This window comes from Acomys minous (assembly GCF_964271855.1).
Source record: "Acomys minous genome assembly, chromosome: 8".
NCBI lineage: Eukaryota > Metazoa > Chordata > Mammalia > Rodentia > Muridae > Acomys > Acomys minous.
In genome coordinates, this window is record NC_140489.1 from 125,844,397 (window position 1) to 125,861,733 (window position 17,337).

At 45.4% G+C, this 17,337-nt stretch overlaps 2 pseudogenes across 2 annotated transcripts; one reads left to right on the plus strand and one right to left on the minus strand.

Moving 5' to 3' along the window:
- Positions 1-957: 957 nt before the first annotated feature.
- On the minus strand, positions 958-1,663 carry LOC311602989 (NADH dehydrogenase [ubiquinone] iron-sulfur protein 8, mitochondrial-like; annotated as a pseudogene). The gene has a single exon. The product of its transcript is annotated as an NADH dehydrogenase [ubiquinone] iron-sulfur protein 8, mitochondrial-like (transcript).
- Positions 1,664-8,027: 6,364 nt separating this feature from the next.
- LOC311602990 (large ribosomal subunit protein uL13-like) lies at positions 8,028-8,910 on the plus strand (annotated as a pseudogene). Its single transcript has one exon. The product of its transcript is annotated as a large ribosomal subunit protein uL13-like (transcript).
- Positions 8,911-17,337: the final 8,427 nt, after the last annotated feature.

Below are 17,337 nucleotides of genomic sequence, written 5' to 3' on the forward strand. Positions count from 1 at the left end.
AGGCCAGCTTGGTCTATAGAGCAAGTCCAAGACTGCCAAGGCTACACAGAGAGTCCCTGTCTCAAAAAACAAACCAACAAAAAATTTTTTCTTTTCTTTTTGGATTTACTTATTTTATTTTATGTTTTTAACTATTTTGCCTGCATGAATGTATGTGTGCCACATATGTGCCTGGTATCCACAGAGGCCAGAAAGAGGGCATCAGATCCCCTGGAGCTGGAGTTACAAGGAGTTGTGAGCCACCCACATAGGTGCTAGGAACCAAACCCAGGCCCTCTGCAAGAGTGTCCAGTGCTCTGGGCCACTGAGTCATGTCTCCAGGTCCCATTGCCTGTTCTAGTTCCTTCCATGTGTGCTCGTGATTCTGTGTCTTCTGTGTTTGGTTCCAGATGACTCAGTGAGTGTCATCAAGGTTGCCCACAGAAGCAGAAGTGAGCGTTATTCACAGGGGCACCAACACCTCACTAGTGGCTCTGCTGCTGAATAAAACCTCTCCTATTCCCAGCAAATTCCTATAGACTCCCAGGGAGGGGTTGAGCCCCGCCTTTCTAAGAAAGATTTTCCTCAGAAAGAGAGGAGACCTCAAGATAGAATGTCAACAGCCCAAATCTGCCTTGGTCCCAGCTGCTGAGAAGCCAAGAGTGTAACAGTCGCATCCTGGCCAGAAGGCAGCATTACAGAACACTCCACACCTTTCCCCAGCACGTGGGTTTTTCTACCCACTCTTCTGCATTGTTATGAGTTCCTGTAGTAACCATTGCCCACTACAAACAGAGGTTTCTAGGACCAGAGGCCACAGCACAGACCTATGACCACAGGCTATGACCCCGCCCCTCAGCCACAGGCATTTGATCAGGTTTGGTTTTTGTTTTGTTTTGTGTTTTGGAATAATAGTTTCTTTATGGGCCACGGGGATCACAAAGCTGAGCCAGGTGGCCAGGGTCACTGGTGGCCAGGTCACCGGCACAGGTAGTTGTCCCGGATGTGGGCAGCGATCTCAGCCTCCCGCTTGTCACCATTGTTAAGTAGCTTCTCCTTGTTGTACAGCAACTTTTCCTCAGGCGTCTCAGCGGAGAACGCCAGGTTGGGACCCTGGACAGTCAGCTGGGCAAACCCTTCCCAGGAGGCTGTGCTAGCCACCTTGCCTGGGCCACTCACCTCCACGATGGCATTGACAGGGTAGGCCTCCTGGCAGAAACCACGGTAGACGCACTTGGTGGTGTCAATGTGATAGGGTGTAGTCGGGCGGCTGCCATAAGTTCTTGGCTCAGCCTCAGTGGTGAGGGCCTGTGCAGAACAGATAGCCTCACAGAGCTTGCAGGCGAGGCAGCATTCCACCACAACTGGCTAGCGGCGTGGTGCATGCTCCCCATGGAAGCGTGGACTCAGTAGGCCTTTCTCAGATGGGTAGTTGATGGTGGCAGGCTCCCGGAAGAGGTAGCTCAGGGTCATGCCCAGACCTCAGAAGAGTTCTGTCCACATTAGAGTCCGAGCTACACGGTCAGTCACAGATGTCATGTTTACCTCATGAAGTTAACATTCACATACTTGAAGGTTGCTGCCACTGAACTGCTTTGGAGGCTTTGGTCATTATGATGTCCATTGCGCTTGGTCTGCGCCATGGCCTGGCCCCTGGCAGCATGGGTGATGTCAGCTGGTACATCTTGAAGCGCAACGGCTCCTTCCTTGGCCCTTGACCAGGTTTGTAATGCTGGATTTGAATTCCCTCTGATAGAGGAGGCCTCAAAGTCAGTAATAGTAATATGTGTGTATCAAGGCCAACCTACTCTACAGAGCATCGTCCAGGACAGCCAGGGCTACACAGAGAAACCCTGTCTCAAAGAAACCAAAGAAAGAAAGAAAGAACGAGAGTCTGGGTGGTAGTGGTGCACACCTTTAATCCCAGCACTAGGAAGGCAGATGCAGGTGGATGTCTGTGAGTTCGAGGCCAACCTGGTCTACAAAGTGAGTCCAGGACAGTCAAGGCTACACAGAGAAACTCTGTCTCGAAAAACCACAAAAGAAGTAGAAGAAGGAGGAGGAGGAGGAGAAGAAGAAGAAGAAAAAGAGGAAGAGGAAGAAGAGGAGAAAGAAAGGGAAAGAGAATATATTAATTCTATTATATTATTATTATTATTATTATTATTATTATTATTATTATTATTAGCCACTTCAGGACAGTTCTGCCATTATTGTACCAATGGACACATCTTTACCAATCAGGTTAGAAGTCAAACAGGCAAGGTCCACAGCTGAGTACAACTCTTGGTAACAATACTCCCCAGCAGTCTGCATTGTACCTATGGCACTAAGAAAGCTGGTCATAAAAGCTGGTGCACCCAGTGCAATTCCAGACTGACTTTTCAACATCCTGGTCCCAAAGAGTGTGATGTGCAAAAGGGTCATTCCATCTAGTTCTGGGTTTGATCCCGGCACAGACTAAATAGGGTATGATAGTGTAGGCCTAGTTCTTGGAAGGAAACAGGAACAGAAGTTTAAGGTCATCCTTGGCTACATCTAAAGTTTGGTGACATCCTGGCTACGTCAGATTCTGTTTCAGTGAAACAACAAACAAATAAAAATAAAATTGTTTATGTGGTCCTTTTTATAAAAAAAAAATTTTTTTTAACTCTTTTTTGTGCAGCCTAGGCTGTCCTTGAATTCACTCACTCTGTAGACCAGGCTGGCCTCGAACTCACATAGATAGGCCTGCCTCTGTCTCCCGAGTGATGGCAGTAAGGCGTGGCCCACCACTGACTGACAGCCTGTAATCCCATCACTCAGGAGGCAAAGCTGGGAGACCTTTGTGAATTTGAGGCCAGCCTGGTCTACAGAGTGAGTTCCAAGACAGCCAGAGCTACACAGAGAAACCCTGTCTGAAAAAGGGGAGCGGGAGGAAATCCAGTAGGTGTAGTTCCCCAATTTGACCATTAGATGTCACTCAACACCCAGAAAGTGAGAGACATGGGCAGAGTGTTTTGGGGTTTTTTGTTTTTGTTTGTTTTGTTTTTTATTTTCTTTTAGAGCACTTTATTTGATTCAATGCACACTAAAAATATTCACTTCTTCGACAATTACATCAAATAGTTTTCTGAGGAAGTCTACAGTCTGAACTGCTTAGGTTGAATTTTTTTAAAAGGCAAATGATTTGCCACACATCTGCTGATACCTGAAGTATTTCTGATGTTGAGTTCTGCTTTGGTCACTTTATACTCTACTGTGCCCATACAGAAGTAGGACTACAGCTCTTAATCTAACAGAGAGGCACACACCATCTAGAGCACACTTGATCTGAGTGTCACACTGAAGAGGAGAAAAATAAGCCAGAGCAGTCGGTCTACCTGCCCCAGGTGCTGCTCCTGTCATCAGGAGGTTAATAAAGTTGGGCTTACTCCAGTTAGCATTCAAGTGGGGATTGGCTCATTTTCAGGATTTACTTACAGGTCTGTTCTAAGTCATTTAACGCCCCCAGTCCATGCACGTGTCCCATTTGGTGGACAGATGAGTAATCTAACTCCACTGGGTTTATTTCAGTATTTTGATATTTCAATAATAAGCTGCTTCTGAAGATTTTTTGAGAAGTCTGTTCTCTATTAAAATAAGATAGAACCTCAAAATATGAATGTGAACATTAGAAATAGACAGCATATATTACAAATCCATTCTTGGTAGGAACATTAGTAAGAATACACATTAGCTTAAAAAACAGGCTCAGCAAACATTGCTGATCTGCCAGAAGTCTGAGCTCACTATTTACAAATAAGACAAAGTGAAATACAGAAAACTGTACACATTTGGTAGCTGACAGATTTCTGTTTACCAATAGTGGTCTACTGGAAACTGGTATGAAGACGGACTGGGTCAAAGTTAGTTGTCACCTTCTCAATGTAATTTACATGTACAGAAATTCTGAAATAAATGTCCTGTCTTTTGAGGGAATAACTAACTGTGTGTTCAAATGATCTGACCAGAAAGTATAATTGTTTTGATGGGTTTTCTGGAAAGGACTTCTGTAAGTCTGTATGGCCCACTACTGAAAGTTATCATCATTTTAGTGCACCACTGAAGTTGACTAAATAATCAATGGTTATACTCCTAGACCATACAACTAAGTAGAAAATAAAACTACTGTTGAGTTCTTTAAACCAGTTTAAAAAATAAGGCCCAATAGATCAATATGAGAGAAAATACAGTGGCATGATTCAATTCATCTTTAGTGACATTCAAGTGGAATCTGATCTACTCAATTTTTAACCAGAAAACAACCCATTCGTGTCTGTGGAGGGGGAGGCTTTTAAGCTGTTCGACTGTGTGCTCTAGCAGAGACACATCACACAGCATGATCATCTACGTTTCTAACAGCCAGAGAACCATCTTCATTTGTAACAAATTCCCAAACAATTTCACTTGTAATTTTGTTCTTAAAGTTACCAACAGAGTTCTCTCCCCCTTTCTTGACAAAAATGTTTTGTGTCCATTATTTCAATCTAATACTGTGTGAAAGCTACCAGCTTCTTTAAGGAGGTACCCACTGTACACAGGATATTCCAGTAACACTTAAATAAAAGGGTGTTTTACTTATTTCTTTTGTTGTTTCCTTCTTTTGAAAAACAACTGATTTAAGTCCATGTCATTCTATTTTATGTGCACCAGTCTCTCATCTGGCTTTAGGCGCTTTCTGCAAGGCTGTCTTCATCAGAGTCTTCGGTTACTTCGCCATCTTCCTCTTCCTGCTCAAACTCTGGCAAAGGAGCGAAGGGGTCTGAGTACCTCTCTGAGAGTTTATCTTCAAAGTGCAATGCAACTGCTTTTTCCAGGCAAAGTGTTTTGAAGCTCTTGCTTGTCATTGAATCTCTCTCTCTCTCTCTTTCTGTCTGTCTGTCTGTCTCTCTGTCTCTGTCTCTCTCTGATTTATTTATTATTCATACAGTATTCTGCATGCCAGAGTCACCACGTGGTTGCTGGGAGCTGAATTCAGGACCTTTGGAAGAACAGAGAGTGCTCTTAACCTCTGAACCATCTCTCCAGGGCTGAATCTCTGATTTAACTCATGTACTTAGAACTGTATGTCAGTTTCTTGACCAATATAGGCCCTAATTCTCTCATCTGTCTAGAAAAATGTGTTCTCCTTATGTTTGTTTTTTAACAAGGTTTTATGTAGCACAGGCTGGCTCCCAACTTACTGTATAACTGAAAATGACTTTTAACTTTTAAAAGAATCGTTTAAATATGTATTTATTTCAAGTTGGGTGTGGGGGAGTATGACTTTAATCCCAGATCTTGGGAGGCAGATGCAGGCAGATCTTGAGTTTGAAGCCCGCCTGGTCTACAGAGATAGTTCCAGGACAGTCAGGGCTACACAGAGAATCCTTGTCTCAGAAAAATTATTTATTTCATTTTTATGTGTGTGAGGTGTCACTTGCATGTGTGTCTGTGCACCACGTGCATGCTTGGTGCCCACAGAGGGAGCTGTGGCTATAGACGGTTGTGAGCCACCATGTGGATACTGGGACTCGAACTCAGATCCTTTGCAAAAAACAGCCGCTGAGACGCTTCAGCAGCCATGATCTTGGACTCTTGACCCTCCAGGCTCTACCTCCTAAGTGCTGGTATTGCAGGGACACACCCCACACCTAGCATGAAACACCTTGGTTTATCACATCAGCCCATGTCCAGTTGAAGGGATTTCACTTACTTGTAAAGGACCAACGTGCTCTACAGCTGAATCGCCACTCGTGTTCCACGACCGCTCATGCCACATTTTCTGTGGAGCTGTCTCAGTGTGTGGGGGAGGGAGGCAACCAAGGGTGTAGATCAGCAATCGTCACTTGTTTGGACTGTGTAAGGTTACTACAGTCTTTTTTACTTCTCTTTTTATTTCTACATAGGTGTGTATGTAAGCACACATGTGTGCAGGAGCACAGGGAGGCCAGAAGAGGGCGTCAGATCCCTTGGGATGGAGTTAAAAGTGGTTATGTGCTGCCCTGTGTGGGTGCTAGAAACTGAGCTAATATCCTCTGCAAGAGCAGCAAATGCTCTCAACTTCAAAGCCACCACTCTAGCCAAAAGCTCTGGGTTATCCCAAGTAATGATATGCATGTGTGTAAGAGCAGGAAGGCAGTGGGGAGGTTGGAGAGATGGCTTAGTGGTTAAGAGCACTGACTGCTCTTCCAGAGGGACCCAGGTTCAAATCCCAGAGCCCACATGGCAGCTCATACCTATCTGTAATTCTATGATCTGATACCCTCACACAGACATGCATACAGGCAAAAGACCGATGCACATAAAATAAAAATGAAATAAATATTTTTTTAAATAGCAGGAGATGGGTAAAGAGAACATAGAAACAAGAGAGCTGGGTATGGTGGTGCACACCTTTAATCCCAGCACTTGGGAGGCAGAGGCAGGTGGACTACTGTGAGTTTGAGGCCAGCCTGGTCTACAAGGTGAGTCCAGGACAGCCATAGCTAACACAGAGAAACCCTGTCTAGAAAAACAAAAAATAAATAAATAAATAAATAAATAAATAAATAAATAAATAAGAGCCATGTGCACCTAGAATGAGTGTGGGAGGATGCTGAGGGGGTGCACATGGGTGTAGAGGCCCAAGGCTGATCCTGACAGTTTTATTTGATCATTTTCCTCCGTATTCATTGCTGTAGGGTATCTCAGTTGAACATGGAGTTCACCAGTTAGCTAGTTTTGCCATCCAGTTCCTTTCTGGAATACTTTCCCCAAAGAGCTGGGGTTACAGGCAGATTGCCACACTCAATCATGTATGGATTCCAGGGACTAGAATTTGGGTCTCGATGATCCAGTGGCAAGTGCTTTACTCAAAGGACCATGACCAGCCTCAGATCTGTTTCTGCAGCCCTTCATGCAGGAAGCTGAGGCGGGATTGTCAAGTGTAAGAGGTAGCCTGTGCTATGAGGTAGCTTGAGCTATAATGTAGATAGAGACTATGTTTAAAACAGACACAAGCAAATAAGAGAACGTAAAACAAGCAAGAAACTGTGAGGGCTGGAGAGGAGGATCACGGCTTAAGAGCCCTTGCTGCTCCTACAGAGCTGTAGAGTTTGGTTCCCAGGGCACAGATTGGACAGCTGAGAGAAGCCCATGATTCCAGCACCAGGGGCTCTGACGGTGTGCCCTTCTGTACACAGGTAATTAAAAGGAAAACAACACCATTAAAAAAAGCTTAAAGTCATACCCCACTCTCCACTCTACTGTGGAGAATGTTCTGTCTATTGGCTAGATCTGGGTAGGGGTTTAAAGTTTACGGCCTGTATTGTCCTTGGCTGGTGCCTTAGTTTGAGCGGGACCCCTGGCCAGAAATCTGCCTATCATAATGTTCTACTTGTAGGTTTCTAGGACCCTCTGGATCCTTCTACTTTGCAATTCTCCCATGCTTCTCTCATCTAGAGCCCCAATAGGATGTCCTCCCCTCTGTCCCAGGTGCCTCATATTTGACCGTGTCCCCTGGAGGGGGAGACCTGGTGACACTCTGAGGAAGGATAGCAGACTACCAAGAAGAGACTTGAACCCTATGAGCATATACAGGGGGAGGTAATCCCCCTCAGGAACAGTCATAGGGGAGGGGAGTAAAGGGAAAATGGGAGGGAGGGAAGAATGGGAGGATACAAGGGATGGGATAACCATTGAGATGTAACAAGAATAAATAAATAAATAAAAAGTTTACAGCCGGGGGTGGTGGTGCATGCCTTTAATCCCAGCTCTCAGAGGCAGAGGCAGAGGCAGAGGCAGAGGCAGGCAGATCGATGTGAGTTCGAGGCCAGCCTGGTCTACAAAGCGAGTCTAGGACAGCCAAGGCTACACAGAGAAACCCTGTTTCGAAAAACAAAAACAAAACAAACAAAACAAACAAAACAAAATCAGTTTACAGTAGGTTCCGGTGAGTTCCAGGTGGGAGTGCAATGGGGGCTTCTGCTCCACTCTTCGTGTGCGATGGGACTTATGGACGGCAGGTAAGCAAAATAGAGCCATTTTAACGCGAGGGGGCATGTAACATGGGCCTAGCAAGTCTTGGCTGTCTTGAGGTTCTGGTGCGAGATGGCCAAGTCCATCTTCTGGGCTGCCTGTCAGCCATTGTGGCCAAGCAGGTACAACTAGGCCGGAAGGTGGTGATTGTACGCTATGAGGGCATCAATATTTCTGGAAATTTCTACAGAAACAAGTTAAAGTATTTGGCCTTTCTCCATGTGTGGATGAACACCAACCCCTTTTGAGGCCCCCACCACTTCTGAGCCCTGAACTCCGTTTTTTGGTGCCCTGTGCGAGACATGCTGCCCCACAAAACTAAGAGAGGCCATGGAATACCCCAAGGTGCTGGATGGGATCTCTCCATCCTATAACAAGAAAAAGCAGATGGTGGTCCCTGCTGCCCTCAAAGTTGTGCAGCTGAAACCTACCAGAAAGTTTGCTTACCTGATCATCTGGCTCGTAAGGTCCGGTGGAAGTACCGGGCAGGGACAGCCACTCTGGAGGAGAAACGAAAGGAAAAGGCCAAGATCCACTATCAGGAGAAACAGCAGCTCCTGAGGTTATGGAAACAGGCAGAAAAGAATGTGGAGACAGAAACCAGCAAGTTTAGAGAGGTCCTCAAGACCAATGGACTACTGGTGAGCACCCAGTAAAGACTGTGCCTCATGCCTGCCTGCTTGCACCTCCTACACCGCTGTCCAGGGAAGTGGGGACAAAAGATGCCTTAGTTACTGTTCCTGTGGGTAAAGGATACTTTTAGACAGCTCTTGTTGAGTTTTATTAAAGTGGATTTACTTGGGCTCCAGAGTTTAAAATGTCAAGAGCAGCTGGGCTGCCCTGCCCATCTTCCCTAGTGCCATATTCTGCAGCTATGAAAATGCTCCCCACCTGCCACACACACACACACACACACACACACACACACACACACACACCTGGGCTGAGATGACATGGCCAAGAGCATGCACTGCCTTTGTTCCTATGCCCCTCTGTACTCCTGGAGGGTTCTGTGTGATAATAAATTATTTGACTGTTTTAAAAGAAATTCAGTGTACAAGAAACTCAGGTTTGTGGTGCATACCTTTAATTCCAGCAGTTCTGAGGCAGAGGCAGGCAGACCTTTGTGAGTTCAGGGCCAGCCTGGTCTACATTGTGAGTTCCAAGACAGCCAAGAGATACTTAGTAAGACCCTGTTTACTATCTTTCCCCAAAAAAAAAAATCTCTCCCCCACCCCCACGCAGAGTCTTACCATGAAGCTCTGGCTGTCCTAGAACTTAAAGTATGATTTGTAGATGAGGCTATCCTTGAACTGACAGAGATCTGCCTCTCTGCCTGCCTCTCTCTCTCTCTCTCTCTCTCTCTCTCTCTCTCTCTCTCTCTCTCTCTCTCTCTCTCTCTCTCTCCCCCAGCTCTTGCTGTTTTATTTATTTTTAATGAATATTTTATTTATTATAATTTATTCATATTACATCCCGATTGTTATCCCTTTCCTCCTTGTTTTTGTTTTTGTTTTTGTTTTTCAACATAAGAGTTTCTCTGTGTAGTCTGGACTCGCTTTGTAGACCAGGCTGGCCTCAAACTCACAGAGATCTGCCTGCCTCTGCCTCTTGAGTGCTAGGATTAAAGGCCTGCACCACCCCATGCCTGGTTTATCCCCTCCCTCTTATTTTCCCATTCCCACCTTCCCTCCCTCTTCTGCCTATTCCCCTCCCCTACGCCTCTGATAGGGTGGTCCCTGCTATCCCAACTGTCTGGCAACAGCCTATTAGGTCTTGCCAAGGGGCAGTAACCAAATCATGTTCACCAGGGGCATGTCAGAGGTTCAGCAGCAGTCCTTTCCTCCCTCCCTCCCTCCCTCCCTCCTTCCTCCCCCCTCACCCTCATGGAGAATCCTGCCTCTGCCTCCTGAATGCAAGCACACAGTAGTCTAGTACAGCACTGGATCTCCTGGAGTTAACAGACATGGGTTCTAGAAACAAGATTTGGGTCCTCTTCAAGTGCAGTGTGCATTCTTAACCATTGAGTCACCTCTCCAGTCCTCTCGTTCTCCCCCCACCCCCGACTCCTGCACAATGTTCTTTAAAGATTTGGGGTGAACTGGGCAGTAGTGAGTGCCTGTATCCACAGGTGGGGGACACAAGGATCAAGAGTTGTAGGTTATTCTTAGCTGCAAACTGAGTCTTATGGTAGTGCGGGGGGGGGGGGGGCACAAAAGGGGACAGGAGGGTGGGGAGGGTGTAGAGAGAGAAGGAATGTGGCTCCTTGTGAAGACCTATTTGAGATGTGAGGAGGCTTTTGCAAGACTTCAGTAGGGGGAAGGGAATGCTGGCCTCGGGTGAGGGGCGGGGCTAAACTGACAGCTGAGAGGAGAGTGATTGGCAGCTGCTTCCAAGACCAAAGGTCTGTGGGCAGTCCCTCCCTCCACTGGAGTGACTCTTGATCACTAACTGGCAGTCCTATCATGTCTCTGTCTCCCTCTAGGTGGCAATGTTTGGCGTTTATCATCTTCATTTTTCAGAAGGCCTAACTTTATCTCTGAGGAGTGCTTTGGAACATTTTCTATTACTCTGGGTGTTCTGAGGTACCATCTGCCATTCACTCAGCGAGTGTTCCACCCTCCCCACATCCAGTGCAGTATCTTGGCGAACTTCAGTCTCACCAGATGTGGGAATCACAACATTGCAGAGTTCACTTGGCCACAGGTGAACTGCCTAATAAAAAGCTGTGCAGGAAAAAAAAGAAAGGTTCCCATTTGGATCTCACATGGTTATTACCATAAAATAAGAAACTCAACTATGTCTTCAAGAGTCCTCACTGCCTGAAACATGAAAGCAGGCTCACATAAATCAGAAGTGTGGAGGAGATAAGGAGATGGTTGTTACTGACACTGGGCAGCTCACAACTGCCTGTAACTTTACATCCTCTCCTGGCTCCTGAGGGCTACACACACACACACACACACACACACACACACACACACGCACGCACGCACGCACGCACACACACACGCACGCACGCACGCACATGCACACACACACACACACACACATAAATAAATATATTTTTTGAAACACCCCAGAAGAAGGGGGAGGGCCTAACATCAACAACAGACAAAGTTGAGTACAGAGCTCTCACATAACCAATTTGCTCTCTGAATACTTATTCACCAGACACTGAGTATTTGACCTTTCTTTTAATTTGTTCCCTGACTTACAACTGTCTGGATTCTGTGTATCATTTGGCCTGCCACTGTTTCACTATTTCAAGTACTTTATATATGAGAGAGAGAGAGAGACAGACAGAGACAGAGAGAGACAGAGAGAGACAGAGACAGACAGACAGACAGACAGACAGACAGACAGACAGACAGACAGACACAGAGACAGAGACAGAGACAGAGACAGAGAGAGACAGAGAAAGGGAGAGAATGTGCATGCGCACACTTCTATAATCTCAATTTACGTTTTTCCTTGACCTCATGCTTTGGTTTTCTCCTGACAGCTGCACTTTTTTTCTTCTTGTAATACACACTTTGCCTTGGACTCCAGCTCTTGGCTTCTGTTTCCTCCACTGTCTCCCTCTCTATTCTTGGAAAAAGGTTTCCATTTCCCTATGATGATCCCACCCACCCCTCTTTCCTTTCTCCTCTAGATACCAGGAAGTAAACCTAGGACCTCGAATATATCCTATGTACCCATCAAGCTTTCGACCATTGATCTACATCCCCCACCTATCGTTTTTTTTTTTAAACAGGGTCTTGCTGTGTAGCCCTGCTCTCAAACTCTTTATTCTCCCGCCTCCATCTCCCGAGTGCTGGAGTTAAAGTGAACATGGTCAGTTTCCCATTTGCTTCCTCTTTGCCAGCCCCTGCTGCACAGAGCATGTTGGCTGATGTGAGTTAAACCGGAAGGGCAGTCCCAGGAGACTTAGTTTTTGTCTGAGGCCAGGGCCCTCTGCACCGTAGACTACAATCCTACACCACGGTACAGCTGCAGGCTGTGGGCTTTTCTGCGAGGACTTCTAAGCTCTGATTATCACCGATAGGTTATGAGCTTGGTGCCAGGGTCTTCACTGCTGTCAGGTGTCCAGCTATTCTGTGGGAGTGTAGTGGTGTGTCTGTCTTTTGTTTGCATTTCCCTGATCTCTACCTACAGGGAGCATTTCCTCAGGTGCTACTCAACAGTCACTTGTCTTCTGGGCGAAATGTTTATATTTTCTCAGTATATATTGAGATTGGGTCTCATGGCTCCCAGGCTAGCTTCAACTCACCACTTCCCAAGGACGACCTTGTTTGTTTATTGTTTTGGTTTTGGTTTTTTGAGACAAGGTTTCTCTGTGTAGGCCTGGCTGTCCTGCACTGGATCTGTAGACCAGACTGGCCTTGAACTCCCAGAGATCCACCTGCCTCTGCCTCTCTGAATGCTGGGATTATAGGCTCTGCCTAATCTTCTTGAGCATTAGAGGTAAAAAGCCTGGGTTTATGTGTCACCATGCGCAGCTTTATATCTTTTCTGCAGGGCTCTGCTGGTTAAGGTTGAAGTCTGGTCTTCTCTGGAGAGCTGATTCCATTCTCAGACTATGAAGACCGACTCCCTTTGTCAGCCGGGCCCCTCACCCCACCTGATCTGGTGACTCCAGAATTTCGTAAGGGATGTCACATAAAAAATACAGGCCCAACTTTTCCTGACAACAGGCACATGGAGTTCCAGGAAGTACTTAATCCCTTACTGAGATCTTAGCCTCCAGAAAATGATTTTTAATTACACCTAGGCACCATCTCCTCACACATAGGATAATTAAATATTGTCTTCCTTTCTGTGATAAAGGCTCCTTTGACTAAGGCACTGTGTCACTATGTAGATGAGGAATCCAGGCACACTGAGCTCTAGTGAATCAGACACATTCACCCTCACTGCCTGAGATTCTATAAATCTCTAACTCACAAATAAAGTTGGCTTGGCTTTGACTTCTCATTCCACTATGACCTTCTGAGACTCTATTCACTCTGGGAGGAACCAGGGCTGGATCCCTGGTGATCCAGGCTGCAGTAGTAGAACTAACTGCCTTTGTAGTCTCTGGGGCAACCACTGCTGGTGGCTCAGCTAAGTGCTGACCCCTGGGGTAGTACTAGCAGAGCCTGCAGTAACATTCCTTCACCACCTCCCCCAGAGAGACTGGGAACCCAGCTCTGTCCCTAAGTGACAAGCCTCTGGGGAAGCATTTGCCAAGTACCTGTATCTCCCTGTCTCCCCGTCCTCCTCCCCCATCAATGCTGGGCTTGGGACCCAGACCTGCCTTCTTGGAGGAACCCAGACCTTTGGGACCCACCAGGTCAGCAACGCAGAACCACACTTTCCTTCTTTAAAAAGACTGATTGATTGATTTTATTTATATGAGAGCTCTGCTTTCATGTACACCAGGAAAGGCAATTAGATTCCATTACAGATGGCTGTAAGCCACCATGTGGTTGCTGGGAATTGAACTCAGGACCTCTGGAAGAGCAGCCAGTGTGCTTAACCTCTGAGCCATCTCTCCAGCACCTCAGCCTTATATTCTTGAAAACAAAATAAAAGCAGAATCGGCTATTTTATTGTCATTGGAATTGCTGTCACTGTTAATCTTGTAACAGGGATGCTGAATAATAAAAAGTCAAGCTATTTAGCTGGACATCGTGGTGCATGCCTGTGATCCCAGCCCTTGGGAGGCAGAGATAGGAGGAGCACCTCAAGTTCAAAGGCTAGCATGGTCTACGTAGCAAAGCCAAGCACAATTACATGGTGAGACTTTCACAGTTTGACTCTTTGTGCCATTGGAGCAAGGAATAGGAAATGTAGACATACAGAAATGGAAACAGGATGTAGGGCTTTCATGGTGCAACCACCATACTCCTACACACCCTTTGTGGCATGTTTTAATTATGTTCTCATGTTTTAATTATGTACTGTATCATCTCACCGTGGTGTGCCTGGGCCTCTAGGAGGTTAGCACGTGGTTCAACTGGGGCAAAAGTAAAGGAGTAGAAGTTATGATTATAGGATCGGTGAGTCAGTATCTTGATTTATGGCCCTGTGTTTTACTGTGAGTGAATGAGATGAGACAGTTTTGAAGGATTTTTGTTTTGAGATAGTGTCTTACTATGTGGTCTCAAACTCAGAGATCCATCTGCCTCTGTGTCCCCAGTGCTAGCACTGTAGGCATAAGCCACCATGCCCAGCTTTGAAAGGCTTTGAACAGAATATTACATTGATGCTGTATTGAAAACATAGGTTTGGTAAGTAGGATGAAGTGGAGGACTTCCAGAAGAGACTAGTTAAGAAACCATTGTTGCTGGGCAGGATGGCACACGCCTGTAATCCCAGCACTTGGGGAGCAGAAGCAGGCGGACATCTGTGAGTTTGAGGCCAGACTGTACTACAAAGTGAGTCTAGGACAGCCAGGAATACAAAAGAAATCCTGTCTCAAAAAAAAAAAGAAAGAAAGAGAGAGAGAGAGAGAGAGAAAGGAACCATTGTTAGCTGTATATAATTCTAACTATTTGGTAGGACTCTCCAATTAAAGCTTGCCTAGGTTACTGAGTGAGTTCAAATACAAAGAGGGCTAGGAGCTGGGCATGGTGGTGTAAGCCTCTAATCCCAATTCTCAGGGAGGCAGAGGCAGATGGATGTCCCTGAGTTCAAGACCAACCTGGTCTACAAATCCAGGACAGCCACAGCTACACAGAGAAACCCTGTCTCATAAAACGAGAGAGAGAGAGAGAGAGAGAGAGAGAGAGAGAGAGAGAGAGAGAGAGAGAGAGAGAGAGAAAGCTAGGATATGGCTCGGCAGTAAAGCACTGCTTATTGTATGTGAGGCCCCATGTTCAATCTCAAGCACAGGCAAACTAAACCAACAATGAAAAGCCACTGTAAACTGGACATGGTGGTACACTCCAGAGGAATATAATTCTATACTCAGGAGGTAGAGACAGGAACATCACTGTGAATTTAAGACCACAGTTGTCTCAAAAGAAAGAAAGAAAGAAAGAAAGAAAGAAAGAAAGAAAGAAAGAAAGAAAGAAAAGACACTTAATTCCACACTGCATTATTGATTTACTTAAAATGTAACCTCTTTCCTTTTGAAACAGGGTATCATGTAGTCCGGGCTGGCCTCTAATCCTCTGTGCAGCTGGCATTACGCGTGCCCACTTCTGGTGGCAGCAGGGTTGTGTGTGTGTGTCTTCTCAGCGCTGGTGATAAAACCCAGGGCCTCATTTAGGTTGCTCGTTAGTAACTCTGTCACCGGTCACAGTCCCAGCTCGGCTGTAGCTCTGACTGCTGCACAATGGATTGCACACCAGTGTCTTGAGCAACACATCACTCCATTCATCCTGTGTGACACTTGACACAGATCACTTTTGTCTTGCATAATGTTTCATCATTCCTGGGACCAACCTTGGTCTCGACTTGAGTCATTTCCTGCTAAATTTTTACATATACCTCGTTATGCCAACAGGTTTGCTGGTCTTAAAAGAAAAACAGGTAACTCAACAGCTCTGTCAAGCTCTGACCTTTGCCCTAGTTTTTGGTATAATGGCATGTGTGCTCTGGAGAACTTTCACAGTAAGTCTGATTCCCTGACATTATTGATAGTAGTGAAGGCGAGCCTATTACTCACTTTTAGCCTATCTAAATATCTCCTAATCATCGTTAGCGCATGCATTTAAAAGCAAAGCAGTCTCTCATCTTTCTTTTCTCTTTTTGCTGCTTTCTGAGACAGTCGCCTGCTCCTTGGGCTGAGGATGATTGGAATTTCTGCTCCTCCTTCCAGCACGTCTTGGAGGGCTGCAGTTAAAGACATGCCCCACTGCATGCAGGTTGACTCTGTGCTGGGGTTCAAACTCAGGGCTTCAGATAAACTAAATGAGCTACGCTCCCAAGTTGGCCTCAACTCAGATTTGCCTGTCTCTGCCTCCCAAGTGCTGGGACCAAAGGCAGGCACCACCACTGCCCGGCTGTTTGCTCTTTTGAGAGAGAACCTCACTGTGCCCACAATTCCAACACTCTGGAACCAAAGGATGATGCGTTGCTCCAAGTTTACAGCCAGCCTGTGCCTAGAGAACCCTGCCTAAAAAGGCCAAAAAGCTAGAACGTGCTTTGCACTATATCTGTTCAGTTCTTTATATTTTAGTACCAGGGACTGATCCCAGCCCTGCTTAGGGACCAGCTCTACTACTGAGCCTCATCCTGCTTCCTTTGTAAACTCTCTGCCCTTGGGTTGTAGCCCTGTCACACACCTCCAGACTCACAAGATCACCCCCAAGAGAAAAACCTCCTCAAACAACCCTGAGCTCTGTATGTGAGCAAGGACAATGTGTGCAGACTATGGGTTACACCTTGAGAGCAAAAGTTGAGACCAGAGGGTGGAAACCTTTGTCTATAAATGGCAATAGGTTTGATTTTGCAGGCCATGGGTCCTCTATCCTGATTTCTCAACTCTGTCATTATTAACTGAAAGCAGCCAGTGAGTGCACAGTCAGATAGACACTGGCCTTCTTCCAGAAGGGTGTATTTGTAATGACAAGTGGTGGGCAGGAGTTGGTTGTGTTTACCAATCCCTGCTAACTGCTGATTTTCTTTTTTTTTTTTTTTTTTTTTTTTTTTTTTTTTTTTTTTTTTTTCCATGGATGTTTTTCATAGTCAGTTTTTTCCTACTATAACAGAATTCATTATAATGAGAAGATTATAAATAATACAAGTTATTTAGACCATGTCTTTAAAAACTGGAACATACAAAAAGGCATCTATGATGGCCTTTGTGTTAGACATAACAGAATAGAATTGTTTGTAAGCCTCAGTAAGACAGATAGGAAGCATAAGGGCCAGACATAAATTGTATTAGAAGGTTGCCTAAGAAAATTAACATATTTTGATTTTTAACTAATTCATGAAGACACGAGCCTGATGGCCTAATTACTTCTTTACAGCTCTGTCTTGCAGAACTCTTAAGATAGCAATGAAATTTCAACCTGAATCTAGAAGGGCATAAACTACAGCAACTGTTAATCAAATGTAAGATAAGTTATAATGAACTTTTATTTTTTTTTTTTTTTTTTTTTTTTTTTTTTTTTTTTTAGAATTGAGATGAATTTTTATTTTATTTTTTTTTTTTAATACATTTTTATTAATTTATACATATTACATCTCAGTTGTTAGCCCATCCCATGTATCCTCCCATCCCTCCCTTCCTCCCACTTCCCCCCCCTACTCCCCTCCCCTATGTCTGTGTCTGAGGGGGATCTCCTCCCCCTGAATATGCTCATACGGTATCAAGTCTAACTGCTGATTTTCAAACAAGCC